This window comes from Hippopotamus amphibius, chromosome X, assembly GCF_030028045.1.
Source record: "Hippopotamus amphibius kiboko isolate mHipAmp2 chromosome X, mHipAmp2.hap2, whole genome shotgun sequence".
Lineage (NCBI taxonomy): Eukaryota > Metazoa > Chordata > Mammalia > Artiodactyla > Hippopotamidae > Hippopotamus > Hippopotamus amphibius.
The window spans coordinates 2,369,079-2,378,130 of NC_080203.1; the positions used below are offsets into that span (position 1 = coordinate 2,369,079).

Sequence of the window (9,052 nt, forward strand, 5' to 3'; positions counted from 1 at the left end):
CTGGTGGCGCAGTGGTTAAGGATCCGCCTGCCAGTGCAGGAGACACAGGTTCGAGCCGTGCTCCGGGAAGATCCCACATGCCTTGAAGCAACAAAGCCCGTGAGCCACAACTACTGAGGTTGTGCTCTAGAGCCCGTGAGTCACAACTATTGAGCCCACGTGCCACAACTACTGAAGCCTGCACGCCTATAGCCCATGCTCCACAACAAGAGAAGCCACTGCAATGAGAAGCCCACCACCACAACAAAGAGTCACCCCTGCTCACTGGAAATAGAGAAAGCCTGCGTGCAGCAACAAACACTTAATGCAGCCAATAAACAAATAAAAATTAATAAAAAATTTTTAAAAAACCACTCGTATTTCTCTTTCCATGAATTTCTGTTCACTTCCTTGTCCATTCTATTGCATTGTTGTTGATAATTTACAAGGAGCATCAATTACATTAACAATAAGAAACCAGTTAAGATAGACACCCTTGCATACACACCCTTGGATACTTATCAATCAACCTATCAATGCAGTGAATTATATGTAATTACATTCTCTCAGTCCTTCACTCAACCCGTATTTACTGAGCACCTATTAATGTCACATAAATAGGACAGACAAAATCTCTGGCCTCATGGAGGTAGAGAAAAAACAGCTAAAAGAATTGCTAAGGGCTAAGAAAAAAAGGCAGAGTGAGTAGTAAGTTGTGCTATGATACTCTTTTAACAGGTGGTTTCTGTCCTTGATTTTTTTTTCTTTCTGTATGTGTAGGTGTGTGCATGCCCATGAGTTTCCATTTCCAGGCTAAAGTTAATCTTATTGATTTTAAAGAATAATTTGGTATAGGTGAATATTCTCTTTCGTGAATTTCTTTTATGTGGGGGCTGAAGTAGAAAAGAATACTTTATTGCTTTACCAGGCAAAGGGGACCACAGCAGGCTAATACCTTCAAACTGTGTCCCTTTCTTGAAGTTGGATGAAATAATGCGGACCTGATTTCTCTTTCTCTTTGGGCTAAATCTTTGGCCACCTTTCAAAATCTCCCTTTAGTTTTAGTGTAAAAAAATTGTTCATCTCTTCTTAAGTCAATTTTGGAAATTAATAGTCACAAGCCAGCCCAGATTCAAGTGTCGGGGACACGGAGCCCACCTCCCAAGAGGAGGCTGAAAAGCCCATCTTGTAGCAGAGCACATGGGACGGACCATCATCGTATCCATCCCTGGAAAAGGCTCCCAGCCACACAGTTGTGACTGTTGTCACGTGCACGTGCCGAGAAAGGGGCGGGTGGTGGGGGTGGTGCATGCATTCTCTTCACGTGCTCGAGGAATGTCCTTTGTGAAGGCAGCAGGTAAGTCTGTGGTCTGGGAAGTGTGTCACACGGCAGGGTGGGTCCGCGCAGCCCTTTGAGGGGCCCCCGGCTCCTTCCTCAACCCGTGCGTCCACTGCCACCTGGTGACGGGAGCCGCCCATGGCAGCTTTTGTTCTCTTGAGAAGGGACTCCCCCACAAGCAGGTGAGGATGCCATCACTTCTCTGATGACGTTCCTCAGCTAGAAAATGGGGATATGATGGCGTCTCCATCACAGGATGTTTTGGACGTTGAGTCATTACACATACGCACTCAAAAGAGTGCCTGCTCAGCACACAACGGAACGCTCCATTACTTGTGACGTGGTAAGAATTCACGGGGCCGTCAGGGTTTGAGGCGCATCTCGAAAGACATATAGAATGAATGGAAAATTAAGTGCTCGCGCAGGCAGGCTGTCCCCCCGCGGCCTGACACACGAGAGTCGCTCAGGGAGGAGTGGCGGAATGAGCAGATGAACGCGAGGACAGCAGAGATTCGGGGCCGAGCTGGACCCCTGACTTGGGCAGAACACATCCGTGTCCTGGACGGTCCGCTCCCACCTGAAGGCAAGGAGAAGAAAAGGCATCTTTGTCTTGCTGTCACCAGGACCAGACCCTTCTCCAGCCCAGGAGGCGCCTCAGGGCCCCCTCCACGTCCTCGTTGCTCAGACTGTAAATGAAAGCGCGGAGCATGGGAGCCACCGCCGCATACAGCGCCGTGGCCACTGAGTCCTCGGCTGCGCAGGAGGACGAGGGTCACAGGTTCGCCCCAAATAGGGTCCCGTGGAACAATGACGCCACGGCCAGGTGGGGACTGCAAGTGGAGAAGGCTTTCAGCTTGCCCTGCGAAGACCGAAGTCTCAGGATGGCTGAGAAAATGCGCACGTAGGAGACAGAAATAAAGAGGAAGGGAGTGACAGACAGACAGCGCCCCCCGCGCTGTAAACCACCAACTCGCCGATGCGGATATCTGAGCAGGAGCGCTTCAGCAAGGCGCACCGCTCGCAGAAGATGTGGTGGATTCTGACACTTGCGCGGAATGACAGGCTACTCGCGAGGAGGGTGAGGGTCAGGGATAGATGTTTGTGACCGCCAGAGCCACAGACAGAGATGTGATGCAGAATTTGGGGCTCCTGGGTGTGGTGGAGTGGAGAGGGTGACCGACGGCTACAACTCTGTCATAGGCCATCACTGCCGAGAGGACACTGTCCAGCTCTGCAAACACAATTAGGAAGTACATCTGCGTGAGGCATGCTGCGTAGGGGATGGCTTGGCTCTGGGTTTGGATGTTTAGCAGCATCTTTGGTACCATGGCGGAGGTGAAGCAGATGTCCACGCGGGACAGGGTGGCTATGAAGCAGTACACGGGGGTGTGGAGGCTGGAGATGGAGCTGATGGCCAGAACGATGAGCAGGTTCCCCACCACAGCGACCAGGTACGTGCACAGGAACAGACAGAAGAGGAGGGGCTGATGTTCAGGCACCTCGGACAGTCCCAGGAGGAGGAATTCCGAGATGACGGTTGGGTCGCCTCTCACCATGGCTTCTGGTTTCTGTCGATATGCGCTGGAAACACATCCGTCCACAAGGCCAGAGGCAGTCTGGGGTAACATGCACCACAACCTTCCTCGGTGGCTAAAACCGTACTTGTGACATTTGGGGAAGGAACTCCAAACTGAGGCAGTAACGACAAGACTCACTCGTCGTGGGGCTGTCTGGTCGCCACAGAATGCAGGAGGGGCGAGCTGAGGCTTTCCTTGTGACTCAGCTTGGGCGGGCGCTCCGCCTGCTTCCCTGGGAGGAAAGAAGAACCGGCCAGAGAAGAAGACAGAGAGACCTGAAGACGAGGCCTGGTTTAGGGAGAGTGGCTGGAGACAGCAAGGGCAGTTGAGTTGTCAAGGTGAGACCGCTGGTTGGACCCCTGAGGGCCTTTGTGTTTTATCCAGGTAAGAGTCTGGGTGATGGCCACTAGGAACAATTCTGTCTCTGTGTGCACACGTGAGAGAGAGAGAGAGAGAGAGAGAGTGTCCTTAGACAGATCTACTTCACAGGCGTATACACAGACATATCTATTCATGTGTATATATTCGCACAAAGATTCACGAAATGGTGTTCACCAGAACGCTCACCAACAGTGGTGATCTCTGGGGGGGGGTGAAATCTTTACTTCCACCTTTCTTTCAATGATAAACATGTATCGGTTTCCCAGACTGTTCTCTTGGATGTTATCGAGGCTTTCAGGCGGTGTCTGTGATGGACTCACTTTGGGGCACAAGCACAGTTAGGGGTTCAAGGCTCACGAGGCCTTGTCACACATAAGGGCATGTCTAAGAAGTTATGTCCCTGTGACTTTGTCTCTCCTTCTCAAGTCCATGTCATGGAACCCACAAAGGCTAAATGCTCGTGTGGCGTGACGCCACTAGATAGACAGATCTACACTCACCAACCTGAAATCCAGATGAACTGGAAAACTAAGGGGGCTTCCTAGGTGGCGCAGTGGTTAAGAATCCACCTGCCAATGCAGGGGACACGGGTTCAATCCCTGCTCCAGGAAGATCCCACATGTCGCGGAGCAAGTAAGCCCGTGTGCCACAACTATTGAGCCCGTTTGCCGCAACTATTGAGCCCATGAGCCACAACGATGAGCCCGTGTGCCACAACTATTGAGACCGTGTGCCACAACTATTGAGCCCATGAGCCACAACGATGAGCCCGTGTGCCACAACTACTGAAGCCCATGCGGCCAGAGCCCGTGCTCCGCAACAGGAGCAGCCACGGCAATGAGGAGCCCGTGCACTACAACAAAGAGTAGCCCCCGCTCGCCACAACTAGAGAAAGTCTGCGTGCATCAATGAAGACCCAACACAGCCAATAAATACTAAATAAAAACTTTTTAATTAAAAAAATAAAATAAAAACTGACTAAAGTATTTTAAAAAACTAAGAATCTGATTTTAAAATATTGACTCAAGAACAGGCAGGTGATGAGCAAGCAAACACTCCCGGAAGACACTGGAAACGATCTCACAGACCTGCACCTAAAAATAAGCACGTGCTTTTAATCCCGTTGATTTTAAGAGAAAATTCTTTTAGTTCATCAGGTTTTCAACTCACGAGTCCCCTACCTAATTGCCAAGACTTTACAAGGGAAGGAATGACATCTGCCTGATTCACCACTGAATCAAGCTGGCCTCAAGCCAGCATGACACTGAAACCAAAATCCGGTGACAACAGCATACACACAGAAGAATAATGAGGCAAAAATCTTCAATAGATTCAAAACCGGTGCAGCAGTATTGAAGGGATAAGGCACCAAGTAGGAACATAAGGACGACTGATACCATGACATCTATTCAGGTAAATAATCACACAAATTGGTGGGAAAGGAAAACTATATTATAAATCTCTATTGGAGGCTACAATGGCACTTGTAAAATCTGACATTCCTGCTGGATTTTTAAAATCCATAGTGAGACTGGAATCAAAGCCTCATCTCAAAGCACCACAGCATGGACGTCCTTTCCCTCAACCCAAATGCCTCGTCCAAACCCCTCCCCTCAGACCCCAACCTTCACTGGGTGCTCTGGAACTCATCGTTTGTAATCAGTCTCTTCTCAAAGCATCCCTCTACCTCCCACCATAAAGAAGGCCCAGCTCTGCACCCTGCAGACGCTCCCTTCTGCAGCCCTCTCCAAGGTACACATCTTTTCTTATCACACCCCTGTACCTATACCTCAGGGTCAGGAGGCACGATCAGTGGCCTCTCCTCACTCCCAGTGCTACTTTTCAGCACGGGGTTTCCTCTCCTCTTTAAAAAGAAAGCCCAAGAGTGACATCCGCAAAAACAGCAGAAGCTGGACTTCCAAGGGCCTGTCCCTCCACAGAAACAATGAGATGTTTAGCAAAAATGGTCACCATCAATGTTGTCAGAGCTCACGAATATAATCAAATGTTCCCAGTGACCAAAGAAGAAAAAGATGACTTCAACACAGGAGAACTTTCTGGTGTTTGAATTTTAGCCTTGCCCGCACACCCCTCCCCAGTACAGCAGCAGGCTGCATTCCCCGTGTGATACTTGGCTCCAGAGAAGAGAAGAGCAGACTTCTTTCCCAAGGAACTGGGTTTGTCTGTTTGGACCTATCTGGGGATTCTCTGACACAGGACACCGGCCTTTATCTCACCTAACTCAACTCTCTCAGGGCAGAAAAGCAGCTAAGAGCCTGTTCCTTGAAAACAATGAACAAGCGGCAGCCTCTTGGGGCAAAAACAAAATTACAGCCGGGGCAAACAATAGACACACCAAAGGCCTTGGAGGAAAAACTGGGGAAGGTCACCTTTGGAAATATTGGCTTTGAAAAGCTCCTGCTTGTGATGGGGAATCCAGAAAGTCATATGCATGCCCAGGGCTGGATACACTCTCACAAAAGACCTGACCATAGATACCGTAACACTATCATTTCACCTCCGGGGGTTATTTAGGCTCCGAAAAGCATAAGGAATGAAGGCTAAGGCAGAGTTGCGGCTAAGCATTGAAGGAGTGCCCCAACACAGAGCCAATCGACAGAGCCCAGGAGAGTAGCTTATGCTTCATTTTCTTTCTTTATTTCTTTTTTTTTTGTCTCTGAGTGTTTAAGGAAATCTCTCTCAAACCAACTAACTGACCAAAAGCTGAAAGAACAGAAAATTCAGAGAGCACACATGATAAAACGTAATTTTTGGAAAACAGTTTCGAAAACTCACCAAACCAATCAGCAACCACAACTCAGAGAAAGCAACAAAACAAACCCTGAAGAGCGGGAAGAATCCAATTTCCACATTAACCACATTATAATACTCAAGATGGCCAGCTTTCAATGAAAAATTAAGAGGCATGCACAGAAACAAGTGAATACAGCCCATTCACAGGATGAAAAGAAGTTAGCAGAAAATGTTCATGAGGAAGCACAGGTATTGGACTTCCTAGAGAAAGACTAAATTAACTTTCTTAAATCTGTTCAAAAAGCTACAGCAAAGCAGGAGAAAAATGTCTCAACAGACAGACAGCCCACCTGCCTGGTGTGTGACTGCAGAGCAGGTGGGCAGGGAAGACAGACGCGCGGGCTTCAGGACCGGATTCCTGGCTGGAGTCGGGAATGGAAGGGGTGGACCGCAGGGCCCTGCGAGCCCTGAGCCTGGAGGGCTCACCAGGGGGCCCGCGGGCAGCTGCGGAGGGAGACGCGGCCCAAGCCCTGAGCCCTGGGGCCCTGGGATGCTCAGAGGTGGTAGAGGAGGGGGGCCGGGCCCCTCCCCACGTGCCCAGGGCCCTGGAGGGGAGGGAGGCGCTGAGGCCCGAGGGAGGGGGGCGCTCTCGCCGGGGAGGGGGTGCGGAGCGGGGAGCGGGGGGTGGGGGGGGCGTGGCCGGGAGGAGCCGCGGCCTCGAGGGCCCAGCTCGGGGCCTGCTCCCCCAGGTTCTCACCGCTCTGGACCTGGACGCCTCTTGCCGGAAGCAGAAGCTGCGCCAGAAGCTGGAACAGATCATCGGCCTCGTGTCCAGCAACAGCTAAGGGTGGCGGACCCGGTGAGGAGGGAGCTTCTCAGTCCCGAGCCGTCCCCCCGTCCCGGGGCGGGGGGGGGGGGTCTCCCGCCTGGGTCGCGGGGCTGAGCCCTGGATCGGGTGGCACGGGAGAGGTCACCCGGCCGAGATGCCCCCGGCACACCTGGGCCCCCGTCATGAGTGCCTTGCTTTGGGCCCTGCGTGGGGAGGGGGTGCCCAGACCAAGCCCCCACACCACCCCCACCCCCACCCCCGGCATCAGCAATACCCCCGCCCTCCCGGCCTCGCGCCCGGGGCTCGTGATCGCCCCGACCTCCTTCCTGTTTATACCCCAAGCACCTATTTATTTAATTTATCTCCCCTCACCGCCTCCATCTGTACATACGCGGCCCCCCCGCCCCCCGGAGGTTGCCGGCCTCCCTCGGCTCTCCTCGAGCCCTCCTCCCGGCTCCCCTGGAACGTGGTCAGCCGTGGCCTAGCCCCTGGCCCCTCGCCCTGGCCCTGGCTGGCCCCAGCCATCCCGAGGAGGGGGCCTCGCACCTGCGGCACTGGGGGCGGGTGAGGCACGGAAGCCGCCCTCAGACTGTGGCTCTGCCAAGGGGTCCCCCTGCGGCCGCCACAGCAGTCCCCCGCCCCGGGCTTCCCGGGCGGGGACTGCACCCCCTCCCAGGGCCCTGTTGCCTCCGAGCGCCCGGAGAGCTGGAAGCAGGCTCCCGCCAGGGCCTGAGCTGGGCCTGGGGGCCCCCAGCTCTCCTTCTCCGGGCCCTACCGCCAAACCTCCTCCGCGTGGTCTGCGCGCCCGGGCCCCGCCTCCTCCGCTGCCCTGTCCTGCACCCGCCCCGAGGGGCAGAGGCGGCAGTGCCTTCCTCCTTTGTTCTTCCCACTCCCTGGAGGAACCTGGCCCCGGCCCGCGCTCCTGGAAACCCACTTCACCCGCCCCCCCGGCCCCCCTGTGGCTTTTCTTTTTTCTTTCTGCATGCGGTTTTCTTTGCCCATGTAATCTTTTTCCTAATTAAATGTTGGGAAGTGGAGTCGGTGTGTGGCTTTGTCCTCGGGGCAGGTGGCCGTTCCCTGAACGTGGAGGCAGGTGGGGGGGCTGCCGGACCCTGCGTGGGCTGGACGCCCTTGACGGGAGGAAGGGTGACTCGCTGCAGGGCTGCTGAGGATTTGAGGAGGTCCGGGGCCATGTCCAATCCATCAGCGAGTCCCGGTGGCTCCACGTTCGAGACACCTGCAGAATCTGCGCCCTTCTCCCCACCTCCACGGCCCCCAAGGGGTCCAAGCCGCCCTTGTCTCTTGCCTGGATGCCCGTCTCCCCGTTGCTGCCCTGGCCGCCCTCGGCCTCTTCTCAACGTGGGAGGCACTGGGACCCTGTTAAGATGCACGGTGGACCTTGTCCCCACTCTGTTCAAAACCGGCCAGGGCTTCGTGGCCCCCACACGCCTTCGTACCTGCCGACTCTTTACTGCCCCGCGTGCGCTGCCATCATTGCGCTCCCACCTCCCTCTTAGCCCACACACACCTGTTAAAGGAGTCCGGGTGGGGAGAAAGCGGGACGCAATTTTAAACAGAGTGGCCGGGAATGCTTTTCGGGTGAGCCAGGTGGATCCCCAGAGGAAGAGGGCTCCAGTCTGGAGAGCACCAGCGCAAAGGCCCTGATGCAGGAGTCAGCCTGGCGTTTTCTGGTTTGGTTTGGTTTGGTTTTTAAATATTCATTCATTTAGCTGCGCCAGGTCTTAGTTGCGGCACGTGGGACCTTTTTAGTTGCGTCATCTTTTAGTTGCACACGCGGGATCTAGCTCCCTGACCAGGGATCAAACCCGGGTCCCCTGCTAGGAGCACAGAGTCTTAGCCACTGGGCCACCAGCAAAGTCCCCGGCCTGGCATTTTTGAAAGGGTCAGGAAGCCAGTGCGGCTGAGTCAAGTTGAGCAAGTGAAAGGGTGAGAGTGGAGACGGTCAGAGAGGAATCGGGCTGGATCCCGTCTGGCTTTGTAGGCCACTGTAAGTTCTTTGGCTTTGTCCCTAAGAGTCCCTTTTGCAGATTTTTTTTTTAACAGAAGAGTGATGCAATCTGACGTCCATCTTAAAACAACCCGGCAGCTTCACCAGTCATCTGTCAGGCCACGGCGGTAGGCTGATTCTGGGCTTCGCTGGGTGAGGGAGGGAGGATGAGTCTGACGTCGGGC

The 9,052-nt window shown here is 53.9% G+C and overlaps 1 pseudogene; it reads right to left on the reverse strand.

The window, feature by feature from the left end:
• Window positions 1-1,450: 1,450 nt before the first annotated feature.
• LOC130842331 (olfactory receptor 1D2-like) lies at window positions 1,451-2,939 on the reverse strand (annotated as a pseudogene).
• Window positions 2,940-9,052: the final 6,113 nt, after the last annotated feature.